Here is a 15,042-nt window from a genome sequence, read left to right as displayed (position 1 = left end):
GTGGGCAGCAGTGGGCCAGCCTATACATGGCGGGCCCCACCACACTGCGCCCTGCATTGCTTGCCCACAGAGCCCCCCCCCCTCACAGAGGGGCACCCCTGCCCTCACCCCCTGGCCCTGCTCCCAGCTGCGATGTGCCGCCTGGGGCCAGCAGCACCCCCCACTCCCTCAGCCCCCAACCATCTTCCCCAGTCCTGCCCCACAGCTCCATGTACCACTATGCTCCAGGGGCGAAGGGCAAGTCTGAGCCCGAGCCTGGCCTTGGCTGCCTCACAGGCTCAGGCCCTGCCTTTGCCCCTGTCCCACCCTTCTCTGGCCAAGGCTTGGGGTTTCCTGCCGTTTTTGCAATTGGCTCTTGCAGGCTGGAGCTGTGCCAGCCTGCAAGAGCTCTTTGCAAAAGCAGAGAATCTGCAGATTTCTCTGCTAAGAAGAGAAATCTGAATTTTCTCCAATTAAAAACAGGGAATCTGTGGTTTTCTTCATTTTTCCATGGGAAACGGAAAACCTGGATCCCTGATGATCACACATGTGTCAGTGCTTTTTGGGTTTTGCATTGGAACAGGAAGCCAGGAAAATTCAGGTCAGTGACCTCACCTCATCCTTTTATCCGGCAGCTCATTGAGAATGGTTGATCCAGTTGGCCAGCCTTAAGCCTTTTCAGGCATGAAGCTGGCCCTTCACATTTCTCTGCTGACATTTTTCTCTTTTCCCACCTTGGGGATCATGGGAATACATCAATTGTCAGGACTGTTGATGTCCACTCACAAAACAGTTCTCTGATACTTCAAGTTTCTGGCACTGGCAACTAAGCTCTGTGAGCCAAATCCACCTGTAATGTACTGTAATGTTGAAGGTGATGTACTGTAATGTTGTAGCATGAACTGCAACTCCAAGAAGCCTCCAAGGACTTGGGGGGAATAAACTGCAGTGTGCACCACAACTCCCTGAAGGCAGCAGGGAGCAGGAGGAAGCAGAAGGAGCAGCATTGGAGAGCAGGACACGGTGGTGGAGAGAGTCACATGGCCCCAGAGTCAGGAATAGCCAAGCTAGGACTGCGAGCTGCAGCAGTGGAGCTCAGACATGGAGCCCGGGCAGATGGCAATTAAGCATTTTATGGGACCAGACCCTGAGTTGGCTTAATTGTTTTCTGCCTGGGCTCCACATCTGTTTCCTTCCTGTTAACTGGAAGACCTCTATGTACCTTAAAGCTAATGTTTATTTACCTGTGTCTGTCCCCCTCTCCTTAGCCCATTGGCTTGTGACCCTAATCCCCAGTATCCCTTATTCCTTTCCTTGCCAGCTCCCTGTGCCAGTTCCTGGGTTTGATGTACATCAATGCAAATCTTCTACCACTGGAACCTAATGATTTCAACTGTTGCTCAGTACTGTGTTATACCAGATTTCTGGGGTACTTGGCAGTATCTCTTATACTGTGACTTGGAACAAAGGCTGAAACCATTGGGCTGTGTAGAATCAGAGAAATCTTAGGCTGGAAGAGACCTCAGGAGGCCACCTGCTCCAACTCCTTGCTCAGGGCAGTAACACCTCTGTATAGACCGTCTTGCTAAGTGTATACTTGAAGCCCCCAGAAGATGTTAATTTTAAGATGCAGTTAAACACTTAATCGTATCCTAAAGTGTAAAATGGCCACATGTTCAGTGAATGAATGGTGTAATAAAACAGGAAACCAGCTACAAAGTTATTACACAAAAGGCATGTCTACATGTTGCTGCACAGCAACGTTGCTACAGCACCATGTTTAAGTAATTGCTTTTGAAAGTAATAAAACACGGCACAGTACAGGCCGTTACTGCACTCTACACATGGCTCATGGATAATTTTGCTGCTAAATCTCCATAGTAGTCTACTTTCCCCGATGAGTGCTGTTACTAGATTTGCCTGTCACTTTGGGGTGTGTTCTTTTATTAGGGGTATGTTTCTGGGGGTCGCTGTAATTCTGTCAATGTGCTGCTTGTGTTGCTTGTAATTCTATATGGAGCTGTATCTCTCCCTTCTGCAAGTCCTCACCCCCAATGGAGCGATCTTGCAGGACTCAGTTTCAGTCGGGCTGGGTTCCTCCATCCACCAAATCAGTCAAACACACACATGCGCAGATTAATGTGACACGCCTGACCCAGCCGGGTTGATCAGCATGGACAGGCTGACACCCTCATATGCCAGGTATCGGTTTATTAAGGTAACAACAAAATGCTTTCAGACACAAGCACACAGGTAAACAGAATACCTCTGATTCTGGCTGGGTGTCCAGTTGACACCCTCATGGGCCAGCATTTAGTTCATTAGGGCATGTCTGAGCCAAACTAGGTCAATCAGCCTGTACAAGCTGATCCCCTTATGTGTCTGAAACTCAGCCTGTCCCAATCTTTTTGCCTTAACTGTCCTAGTAGTAACCTCCTTGATGAGCAGACCCCACTGTGGTTTTGGGCATTATGGGGATCTTTGGCTTAGGTAAAAGAAGCGTTGCTGCAGAGCAAATGAGGAGGTTGAGGGGAGGAAGGAATAGGTGAGGTTCATGGAAAAAGTATAGCAACCAGCTTGACCATAAAATTTATTTATTGCCAGGTATATGAACTTATGATGATCCCACTAATAATAGCCATACAAGAGAGAGACAACTAAACAGTTGCAATATTACATAGTTTCAGTTAGGGTTTTGGGGAAGTCTGGTTTGAGTTTGATTAGCAAAAGTCAGGTTTAGAAAGCTGTGCCTTGGAGTAAGAGAACAAAAGGCAAGTTTCTGGAGTTGGAGAGAGAGAGTTGGGATCTCACCACTTAGCAAAGCTTGAACCAGTTGAGGTTCCCAGGTGTTGTTGGAGCCGGCAGACAGGCAGAGTCCTCAGCTCGGTCAGTGGAGAGATTTCAGGCAGAAAAGGAGCAGAACTGGTGTAGCTTTGGATCCAAGCACCAGGACAGAAACTTGAACTTGGGTAGGGGGTTTTGCAGAGAGCTAACAATGGCTCAAGGGAGAACACTAGGTTTGTTTAGGGGTAAACAATGGTTCATATGCTGGATAATAGGAACTGATCGCTGCTGGCTACAGGTGGCATTGCTCTGAGGGAGCTCACAATGCAGACAGGCCAATTCAGTGTTTTGGGTACCAATAGAGGAGTCACTACTAGAACTGGTCTGATAAATGCTGAGCTGGGTGTGTATAGATGTGGGTTGATTAGCATTTGGAGCAAGGATTCCCCATCATGCAGTGCTCCCCTGCTTTTCTGGTCCCAGAATTCAGTGCAGTCCTTGCCTTGGAATCTGTTCTCCATCCTGAATGCTAATGAAGGTGCATTCCTGTTCCATCTCCCATTTAAATAAGTTGTCATCTGGTTCCATCTTGGATGCAAATGAGGCCAGGGGAGTTGCTTCACTCTTGTCACCCTTGTCTGGAGGGATTTAGGTGCGTCTCACACTGCATGTTCTTTGTGTTCTGTAAGTCCTTCCTCCAATCAGTTCTTGTTCAGGCAGAGGTGAGGAGGGGGAGAGTTCTTTATACGAGTCAGACAGGCTGTGTCCTGTGCCAGGGTTCCCCAAGAATACGGAGCTGAGAGGTAACAGTGCGCCACTACAACAACATAATTAGTGACCACGTGTAGACACATGTGATTGCTATGTCACCATAGCGCACCACAGGGTGACATGCAGATGCACCCAAAATATGTGTGCTGACTTTGCAGATGGTTTCTATTGCATCTTAAACTGAACATGTTACAGAGACTCTCCCAGGGCTTGAGCTCCAGGATTCTCCCAATAAGCTGGATATCAGCTGGCAAGGATAGCCCCATGCTCAAAGCCTCAGGGCCATGTCTGCTAGCTGAGGGCAGATTGGGATGGCCCTGGGGTTTGGCTGCCTGTGCCACTTAAGGCACTCATACCACAGGTTGGGTACCCATAGCTTAAAGTGAAATAAAGATTTACTTGGACTCTTAAAATAGAGGGTGAGTGTATCTCTAGCCTAATGCCCAAGGAACCCTTTTCAGTACAGCACCTTACCAAGGTAGGTTTTCTGCATGTTTCCTGGCTAGGTTAGGTCCAAGATATGTATCATTGGGCATGCCTAAACGTGCATTTGATCTGGGATCAGTTTACTTGCAAGTAAACTTGCAAGTAAACTACTCACGAGTAAATATTCCCAGGCAGGCGTATGCATATGCAGGGAAGTGGGAGCAGATTTTCTGCTAATGACAGCAAACTGCTTAAACTTCCTGGGGCCCTGCAATGGGCCCCTGCCATCACCAGGGAGAGCTCTAGGTTCCCCATGGGTGCTAGGCCAGGTACTGACAGGAAGCATCCTATTACATTACACTCTGCTCCTGGGGGTTCCCTGTTGCCAGGGTGGGGACAATGTCCTCCTGCTCCAGAAGCAGGGAGCTTGTGGCCCTGCCTCCCTAGTCAGGGGCAGGAGACTTGGAAAGAGCTGCAGGGGAGGGGCAGGTCCCATCCCCCTGCCCCAATCTGCTGGTGGGACAGCTAGCTCACTGCTAGCTGCCCCACTGGCAGATTGGGGCAGGAGGCTGGGACCCATCCCTGCAGCTCTTTCCAAGCCATGTGCCTTGATCACCCTATCTGGGCATGGGACTGAGATCTGTCCTGACCAGGACAGATCCCAGCCCCTGCCCTACACAACGGAAGGATGCTGGGAAGCTTGTTTCCCACTCAGCTCTACCAGTGCTCCCCGCAGCTGGGGCAGAGGGGACATAGTTACCACCTGGGTTCCTATAGTGGAGCCTGCCCTAGCAGCAGGCAGCTCCCAGGGGGATGGAGCAATCTCCTGCCCCATGGTGGCTGGCTGTCTGGGAGCAGATTAGCTCCCATTCAGGTGTCTGTATGAGTGCTACTGTGGCAGTACTAATCAAAAGTAAATTTGTTGTGTGCATTTGCAGGTAGCAATTGACTCATGTTTAGCGAGGCTTACTGCATAGTAAGCATGTGTACGTATAGACACACATGCTTACTTTTCAGTAAACTATGCTAGTGCACAGTGAAACATATCATGTAGATGTGTTACTGAGGGCCTCCTTCATCATGAAGATAGTGTTTTTCTTTCAAACTTGATTTACTTAAATAAAAAGATGTCATACAAAGAGTTAAAAAAACAGGTCAAATGAAAATTTGGTCCACTGAAAATAATTGATTTTGGTTTTTGTTTTTACAGTCCAGCCACTAAACCAAAAATATCAGTGAGCCCAGGACTAGGATAGCTGATGGGGACTGGGACAGCTGGTTTGGGGCAGGTTGCTCCAGGGTAGATACTGTCAGATCTAAGTCAGATATACAATGTTGGTTATGGTGGTGGGGTCAGTGGATTTCAGAAATAAAAGCCAGGTATAAATACACAACATATTTGTTTTCAGTAACCTCTAGATTTTGGAGCCACTCTCATGTTTTTTGACACCCAACATTATAATTTTGAATCTTTAAACTTGGCAATATTGTCTGTGGGGTTCCAGGACTAGAATAGCTGCGGGGAAAGAGGGAGAGACAGCAGGGCTTAAGTTAAGGGGATTAACATTGTTTTGCATGGATAGGAGGAAATTGGGACAGAGTAGCTGGAAAATTGTGAACCCATTAGCAATTCTGTGTTGGGGGGATAGGATCTGGAGTTAGGCCAGCCAGTGCATTGAGGTCAGTGTAACAGGGTTCCCGACTGGAGCCCTGTTACTTGAGAAATTCCAGCAGCTGGCGGTGATAATATCCCAGCGAGGAGATGCCCCACACCCACAAAGAGCCAATGGGGCCCAGTGCCCGGGGATATGAGGAAGACAATGCCCAGGGAAAGATGCCTTCAGGCACCACCAGAGAAGAGAGGAGCTGCTGGGGACTCTCGCAAGGAAGGATCTGAAGGAGGGATCCATGACGCAAGGCCAGCACGGGCTGAGGGACTCCAGAGCCCAGGACCAGCAGCTCACCCTCACTACTTACCAAGAGCACGCAGCAGCGGCAGTGAGTCTGGGGAGAACGCTGCGCGGGGAGAAGCTGTGGCTTTATGCAGGGACACAGCGAGGCAACTCAGAAGCCAAAGGGGGGTGGGGGGGGTCACCAGTCCAGACCCCTGAAGAGACCCCGCCCAGCACCCAGGACTCGAGGGGAGAGGGAAGCTGGGGCCGAGATCTGCAGACCTGACCACAGGTGAGCTCCCAGATGTGCACGCCAGCACAGGGCGTGGCAAAAGAGACTGTGTGGCACCCGTAACGAGCCGCTAATGAGGTAATTAGTGGTGTGGAGCCAAGACACGAGAAAAGAAAGAACCCTTTTTCGCCTTTACTTTCTCTTTATTATTGGGAGCAGGCAAGGACTCCAAGTGCCAGGGGTTACAGCAAGTAACCTGGATAAGAAGAGGGAGCCCTGGGACACCCTACACAGGGTGGAAGACTCAGATGGGACCCTGCAGGGGCTGATTGAGGACACAGCCAAAAGCTGGTGAGACACCTATTGACACTTACTGTGCCAATTGAGGTGCCGGGGATCCTCTTTGCAGCACTGGGGTGATCCCAGGAACAACCCGGACAAGCTGCTGCCTCCCATCTGGAAGAAAGAATAAAAAAGCACCTAGATTATGAAATAGACCTGGTGTGGTCCTTCCGCGGGTCCTGATCATTGCAACATCTCTTCCCTCCCCATTTCTTTAATAAGATCAAAGTCGTGGCAGGCGAGAACCAGGGGAACAAGCGGTCCCTGCACAGACACGCTAGCAGTCAGAATGGCTTCTAGTTTCTTTAACTTGCCAAGATAGTTGCCACCTCAGGTGATGAAGCTGAAGGGAGTTTGTTACTCCAGTGAGTTCTTGAGATGAGTGGTGTGAAAGACAAACTGTCGGAAGCCTGATGTTGCAGGAGTTACCTGGTACATATCAGGACCTTTAAGAGGTACTTTGCTTATTGATTAGTGTTAAGGTACTTATTTCCTGCAGGCCTAGGTGGCAGTGGCTGCAAGTTGCAGGTATCTTGGCTGGAAATGCTGGCCTGGAAACTGAGCTGCACAAGTGGTGTGCGGTGTCTGAAAGAACAGGCCATAAGTGTGTGTGCTACCCGCAGGGAAAATAAGGTTGTTTTGGAGCGGTCTGCTTTTGGGGAGCAGCTGAAGTGGGAGATTTTGTACAGATGTGGGAGGACTGGACCCCCTCAATTTGGGAAAGGGTTGCTGGACTTGCCCCTCCATGATAAATGGTGTATGGAATCTGGATAAGGAGCCACTGGAATATTGCTTCCTTTGGGGTGCAGTGGAAACATGGAAGCAGAGAAGCAAGAGAGCTGCTGCATCTGTGGCTTCCTGTTCCCCACAGTGGTGGAGACGGGCATACAGGGATCTCCTCTGTTATCCCAGCTCCTTTTTAGTGTATTTCCTTTCCTCCCCCTGCCCTTCCTCCCCATAAACACAGATAAAATATGATTATGCCCATTGTAACTTATGGGAACTGTTTGAAATTGTGGGAAAGGGTGAAGGGAAAGGCCATTTTGGCCCAGGTGAACCAAACTAATTAACTTTTGGCTGTATCTCTGTATTTTCCTGCAATTTATTAAATGGCTACAATTCATGTGGACTTATGTGCACACTATGTACCTCTTTTGTAAATGGGTGGAGGGAAGAAGCAATACTAGGCATTTGGAGGTAAAACAAGGTTTTCCCTTAAGTCCATAACAATTTTGTGTTGTATCATTTATTGTGAGGACTTCCGGGTTTAAATTTGCAGACAGGGAAGCTCAGGAGATGATGTAATACTGCAGGTGGACAGTACAGAAGATAGGGATCTAGTCTTGTTTGAAACAACACATAATTATTTATTTGGAGGTGGAGCAGCTAATAAAATAAATGAAAGCAAAAACACTGTTAGTGGGGCTTGCCATGCCAGAGGACTTGCAATCAGTGCAAAAGGGGAGAGGGGGGTCCTCTTCCTCTGGGTATGGCTGAGAACGTAGTGCAGGGCCATGAGCTTTGACAGAGCCCCAGGCAAGCCTGTGCTTCCCCACAATGTGTGCTGTTGCTTGGAGGTATATCTCTGCCTATGCTATGAGTCCCTGACCGCTATGGTGAGCAGGAGATCACTGCTGCCATCAACAAGTTTCTCTGCACGTGACAGGGCCCTGGCTGCAAAGCTGGGAACCCAGGGGTGGCTCAGTTAAGTCCTGAACTGCCTTCTGCATGTTGTCAGTGGGAAAACTCAGGTGACCAGAGGGGAGAAATGATCTACCTGAGCAAATCATCAAGTCCGACCCCCCGCCATGGGCAGGAAAGAATGCTGGGGTCAAATGACCCCGGCTAGGTGTCTATCTAGTCTCCTTTTGAAGACCCCCAGGGTAGGAGAGAGCACCACTTCACTTGGAAGTTGGTTTCAGATCCTAGCTGCCCTGAGTGTGAAGTAGTTCCTCCTGATATCTAGCCTGAACCTACTCTCCATCAGCTTATGGCCCCTATTCCTTGTTACTCCCAGTAGTGCTTGGGGGAACAGGGACTCTCCCATAGCCTGCTGGTCCCCCTTGGCCAGTTTGTAGATGCCCACCAGATCCCCTCTCAGCCTTCTCTCATGGAGGGTGAACAGGTTCAGGTCCCGTAGCCTCTGTTCATAGGGTTTGCCTTGCTGCCCCCTGATCATGCGAGTGGCCCTCCTCTGGACCCTCTCAGTGCTGTCCACATCCCTCCTGAAGTGCAGCGCCCAGAACTGGACGCAGTACTCCAACTGCGGTCTGACCAATGTTGCATAGAGGGGGAGGATCACCTCCTCGGACCTGCTCATGATGTATCTGTGGATGCATGACAAGGTCGATTAGCCTTACTGACTACGTCCTCACACTATCAGCCCATGTTCATTTTGGCATCAATAATGACTCCAAGATCTTTCTCTGCCTCTGCACTGACGAGAAGGGAGTTCCCCAGCCTGTAGGTTTCTGCTGGTTCTTCCTCCTTAGGTGCAGTGCCTGGCACTTGTTAGTATTGAATCCCATCCTATTCTCATCTGCCCACCCCTGTAACCTGTCCAGATCTAGTTGTAGCCTGTTCTTCTCTTCCAGTGTCCCCACTTCTCTCCACATGTTAGTGTCATCCATGAATTTGAACAAGGTGATTTTCACCCACTTGTCCCAAGTCGCTGATGAAGATGTTGAACAGTGCGGGCCCGAGGACTGAGCCCTGGGGGACCCCACTGCCCACATACCTCCAGGTCGAAAATGACCCTTCCACCACCACTCTCTGGGTGCGGCCTTCCAGCCAATTTGTGACCCATCTGACTGTAGGCATCGACGCCACAGTCACCTAATTTCTTAATGAGAATGGAATGACAGACAGTGTTGAAGGCCTTCCTAAAGTCCAGAAAGACTATGTCCACTGTGACACCTGCATCCAAGGATTTTGTGACCTGGTCATAGAAGGCCACCAGGTTGGTCTGACAGGACCTGCCTTGAATGAACCCATGTGAGTTGCCCCGAAGCATGATCCTCCCTGCTGGTCCCTCACAGATGTGCTCTTGGATAATTTTCTCAAAGAGCTTCCTCTGCCCTTTCCTCTGCCACTAGCTCACTTTTATACAGTCTTGGGAAAAAACATTGTAATGCATTGATCCTCATCATTGATGAATTTCTTGGTCCCAGAACATCTTCTTCCATTAGGGCAGTAATAACATTTCAGTGACACAAGAGCTAAAGAATTCCTTTTAGGGCAGTAAAAGGAAAAACAAGGTGGGGAGAAGGGGGAAAGGGACTCCCTCTGTGAGGAGATCTATACGTTTTTCACAGGGCAAAGAAATGTCCTGTAAGCCTTGTGAACAGATGAACTTCTACGTATCAGTTACACAGCAAAAACCCTTTATGTTGAGTATAGGCAAGCTCTCAAGGAGGATACAGTCATGTTAGGTGCACATCATTTAATATATTGAGCTGAGAGAGAGAGATGGTGTAACTTCCCTTTTCTACTCCTCTCCTGTTCTCTTTTCCTTGCATCCTGCCTGTACTCCTATTCCATGGCCCTGGTCATCCATCTTTCTAACTAGTTTCTTTCCTGATTCTTCCTGTTCCATTTAAGTTCTCCTCACCCTTTTTCTCCTCCATCTGTCTTATTTTTTTCCCTTTCCATCTTCCAGCTTTCTTATTTCTCTTCCCCCATGTTTTCTCCCATTCCCTTGCTTTCTTTCTTTCTTTGTTACCCTGTGCCTTTTCTTCCCTGACTACCACATCTCTGTTTCATATCCCCACTCACTGCTTCTGCTGCTCCTCACTGCAGTTCTCCAACAGCTCATCTCCTGGATCCAGCAGATAATGCTGACAGTCAGCAATGAATCTCTACAGCCTACTCTTCTCCAAGGTTGGGTAGTTCTATTAAAGGCTTTTTCCTCATTTGGTTCCTGCTTTCCACTGAGGCCACCATGCACTCAACTCTGTATCATTCTCATCAAGGGTGGCTACGACTCCATCCCTTTCCTCTGCCACTAGCTCACTTATACAGTCTTGGGAAAAACATTGTAATGCATCGATCCTCATCATTGATGTATTTCTTGGTCCCGGAACATCTTCTTTCTCTATTAGGGCAATAATAACATTTCAGTGACACAAGAGCTAAAGAAGCAGGGAGAAAAAAATGTGGAGTCAACAACATGAAGGGCAAGGGTTGAGGAGCTTTCTTCTGAGCTGGGAATAACTTTACATACAAGGTTTTTCACCCTTTCTTTCTTTTGAGGGACCTGACATGGGGGTAGGAAAGCCAAAAGAGTAAATGGGTGTCATGGCTTGGGTGCTAGGTCTAAACTTAGAAGGCTTGAATTCAGTTGCCTTCTTTCTCTGAGCCTTCTTGTTTGACCTTGGGCAAGTCACTTGGCCTCTCTTCTCCTCAGCTCTTCTGCTCTAGCGTGAGGGTCACAGTGCTACCTTTCCTCACAGAGGTGCTCAGAGAAGAAAATCAGAGAGGTCTGTAGTATGCTCAGAGATAATGGCAGTGAGGGGATGTAAATCATGTAGCAAGAGGGACAGCTCTAGAACCAGGAATCTCAGTGGCTGGGGAAGGAGTGGAGCAGTCTGTGTCTAGTTATTTCCCCTCTGAGGCTTTGTACTGAACAAAGAGATGGTGAGAAACCCATCTCGGGTAGTGGAGAGCAGCAGAGGATTTGTTCGTGTGGGACCTCACCTTGGGCCAGCAGTGTCAGAGCGAAAACTCCCAGGATTAACTTCTTCATCTTGTCTGGAGGTGCCTTCAACTAATGTCTGTGAGGGACAGCAAGCAGGCAGTGAGGGAGGAGTGCAAGGGTGCACACCAGCTGAAAATAATAAACTAGGAACAGGCAGTGCAATTAGGGCCCCACATGCCTTGAGCTTGTACCTCTTAGGTCAGGGCATGGAGGCTCCTTTCCTTTAAGACTCTGGAGCTATTGCCCTGAAGTCTTATCTCATTGCAGATGCAGATAGATATCAGAGCAAGAGGGTAAATCGCAGCAAACATGACCAGTAGCTGGATGGGAAATAGGTTTGCAATCCTAGGGGTCTGATGATATGATCTCCCAGACCACTTTTCTATAATATTTCACACAGGTAGTTACTCCCATCATTTATGTTGACTTTGATTTTTCTTTTCCAGGTATTTCACTTCATTTTTCTGTTTAGGAAAGTACATCTTGTGGGTTTCAGATCATTTTTATAATTTTTTGAAATCAATATGAATTCTTATCCTGCCCTTTAAATTGTTTAGCGCCCCTCCTGGGTTCCCATGTTTTCCATATTTTAAAGGGAGGTTTACATTTACTCTTCTACAATTAACATTTAACAATTAAGGCCCTGTTCTTAGCCAGGATGGCTGATCTACCAGACAGGGCTTTAAACTGACATTGCTGGGGGACAGGGAAACTCCAAGTGCAGCATGTCCGCGGACTGGCACACAGGAAGGCTCCCTTGTGGAGGACATTAACACAACTATTTTTGAAAATGCTAACCAAACATTTCTCCCACAGTATCTCAGGAAAACGAGGGTGTCAGTTGAAGGCCTCAGCTTCCTGTACAACCAATGCCAGGAGAATGGGGAACAAGCAGGAGGAGCTAGCCCTCCTGCTCTCTAGTGGGTAATATGACCTGGTAGGGATCATGGAGACCTGGTGGGACTCCTTGCATGACTAGAGCATAGCCATAGAGGGCTACATCCTGAACAGAAGGGACAGAGTAGGGAGAAAAGGTGGAGGGGTAGCTCTCTATGTGAGAGAGCAGTATACCTCTTTGGAAGCTGACATTGGCTCCAAAGACAAGGAGCTTGAAACCCTCTCGGTCAAGCTATGGGTGAAGGGGGGAGGTGAGAGAGACCTAATTGTGGGTATTTACTACAGGCCACCGAACCATGGGGAGGAGCTAGATCTAGAGTTCTCTGGAGAACTGACAGAGGCCACGCATGCAAGGGACTTGGTGTCATGGGTGACTTGAATTACCCGGACGCAGATTGGGAAGAACACTTGGCTAGGTCAGATTGTTCATGTAGTTTCCTAACTGTGTTTGAGGAGCTCTTCCTGACCTGGGAAGTGCAAGGGCCAACCAGAGGCAACGCTCTCCTAGACTTAGTCTTGGCCAAGGGAGATAATCTGGTGTTGGCTTGAACAGTGAGGGTAACCTGGGCAACAGCGACCATGAAATTATCAGTTTCACCATCCGCCACAAGGTTGACAAATCAACCAGCAGAAATGAAGTCCTGGATTTCAAGAATGCTGACTTTGACAGGCTCAGAGCATTAGTAGGGGAGGGAATGAGGAAAGGAAGGTGAATGAGGTGCATGAAGAGTGGTCATTACTCAAGGACACGATTCTCAAAGCACAAAAGAATACTGTTCCTGCAAAGAGGAAAGGTAGCAGGAGGGCTGGTAAGCCCTCCTGGCATAATAGGTACATTGCGGTCAACTTAAAAAAGAAAAAAGAGGTATACTCCCAGTGGAAGCTAAGGACAGTCCTCAAGGAGGACTATATTTTAGCGGCCAGCACTTGCAGGGAATTGATCAGGAAAGCCAAGGCAGTGACTGAGTTTAGGTTAGCCACACGAGTCAAAGACAATAAGAAGTCCTTCTTTAAGTATTTAGGCAGTAGAAGGAAAACAAATGGAAGTGTGGGACCCCTGCTTAACACCTTGGGATGGCTGGTAACTGATATTCAGGAATAGAGGGAGCACTGTTTCCTTGCCTCCTCAGATATAGTGGCCAGTTTACTATTAGATTTGAGCCCTCCAGTGTTGAACACAAGAGAAAAAGACTCCAAAGAAATTAAAATGTCATACTTAATTCCACATTTAGATAACTTGCAGGAACTATGTCCATATACTGAATGATGAGATTGAAAAAGAAGTTAAGAAAGCTCAGTCAATCCTGTGCACTGAAAGAGGCAGAGTTCCTGGAGTCAGAATACAGGAAATCTTCGCTATTCGCAGGTTCGGCATTCACGGTTTCAAATATTTGCGAATGCTGAACCTGCATCTTAAACACACTTACAAGAGCTCCTTGGGAGCTCCGCGCTTGCCACCACTGCTCTGCTGCCATGCTCACACCATCGCCAGCACAGCCGTCCCTTCCCCCCCCAGCCATTGGGGGCAAAGCGTTCATGAATGCAGTGCCTTTTCACGGATTTCACCATCTGTGGGGATCTCAAGAATGTATTCCCATGAATGGCAATAGTCTCCTGTAGTAGTCATGTGGCTGAAGACTGTATTTTATCACACGGATTATAGGGATGAGTTAGAGTGGCACAGGCTTTCACAATATTTATCTTTGTCTGGTATCATCAGCCACCAAGAACTTTTTTCCAACTACTCAGTTGGTCTAATAAATGATATCACATCTACTCAAAGAAAGTTGCCTGCCTTAGATAAACCTCAACTTTTCTTTCTTTGAGAAATGTGAAAACCAACAGTTGTTTGATGTGCTTTCAATATTCTTTATGATTGTGATTCTGTCACACAGTGTGGCATGACTAGTGGAGGTCTTGAAAATATCAATTCTAAATGTTGTTCTTATTTTTGGTGGGAGAGGCAATCAGTGAATGTGCAGCAGAGTACTCTGTCAAGTGAGGCAAGATGGTCAGGATAAGTGCTTGGGGAGAAACTACCTACATTTGTTGCATAAGTCTGTGTGCTAGCAAACAGCTCTCAGAGATGAGCTTTTGACAGCATTCAAAGTATTGAATTCTGACTGCTGGGAGCATCCCTTAACAACATTTCCTTAAGAGAATTAGGGAGGAGCAGAAGGATTGCAGCAGTTGCTTCAAGAACTAGGCCCAAAGAGAATCTCCTGAAGATGGGCTTCATCATTTATAAAACATTATAGTGGAAGAGGAGAGATAGGGTGGGATGAGCAAAAAGGACAGCTAGATCCACTGTTTGCAGCAAGTATGTGAGGAAAATGGAGGATTTCCACCCTGCACCTCTCCTTTTTGTCTCCTTTTTATTCTCCCTTCATTCTTCCCTTCCTCCACTCCCCAGTTTTCTTCCTCCTACTCCCTTCCTATTCCCCTTTTTTCTATATCATCTTATGATCCTTCCTCTTGTTACTTCCCTTCATATTCATTGCAGGCATTCCAAGGTCATTCTTTCCCTTTGGAGGGGATAAAGAAAGGTCCCTTCCCTTGCTTCAGCCTGGTTAAGGAAGAGCCATAGGACTGTGATGGTCCAGAGCTGAAAGGGTGAGAATGCTCCCAATAGGATGTCTGACTCCCAGCAATTCCCCTCACCTGATCTGGGGGCCCTGCGCCAAGAGGTCCTTTATATAAAGACAGGTAGTCTTGTTTAAGCAGCCACTTACCTCGGTGCAATCCCACTACTCCATAACAGGTGCCAAATCTTTCACACTTTAGTTTCTCATGCACTTATTGAGCTTTCTGGTAGGGTTTCTTGTTCTCACTGCCCCTGCTGGGAGGCTAGTCCATTATCTTGTTGCTCTGACATATCAAAACTCACTGCTATTTTCTCGCTGCATTTATTTATTGCCAGTTTAGATCCACTTGTTTTTGTGCCAACATTGTCCCTTAGCTTAACTAGTTTTCCATCTCTAGCACTCAGACTCTAATGGTTTTATAGAGAGCAATCATATCTC

Source organism: Alligator sinensis, unplaced genomic scaffold, assembly GCF_000455745.1.
Source record: "Alligator sinensis unplaced genomic scaffold, ASM45574v1 scaffold177_1, whole genome shotgun sequence".
NCBI lineage: Eukaryota > Metazoa > Chordata > Crocodylia > Alligatoridae > Alligator > Alligator sinensis.
This window is presented reverse-complemented; position numbering follows the sequence as displayed.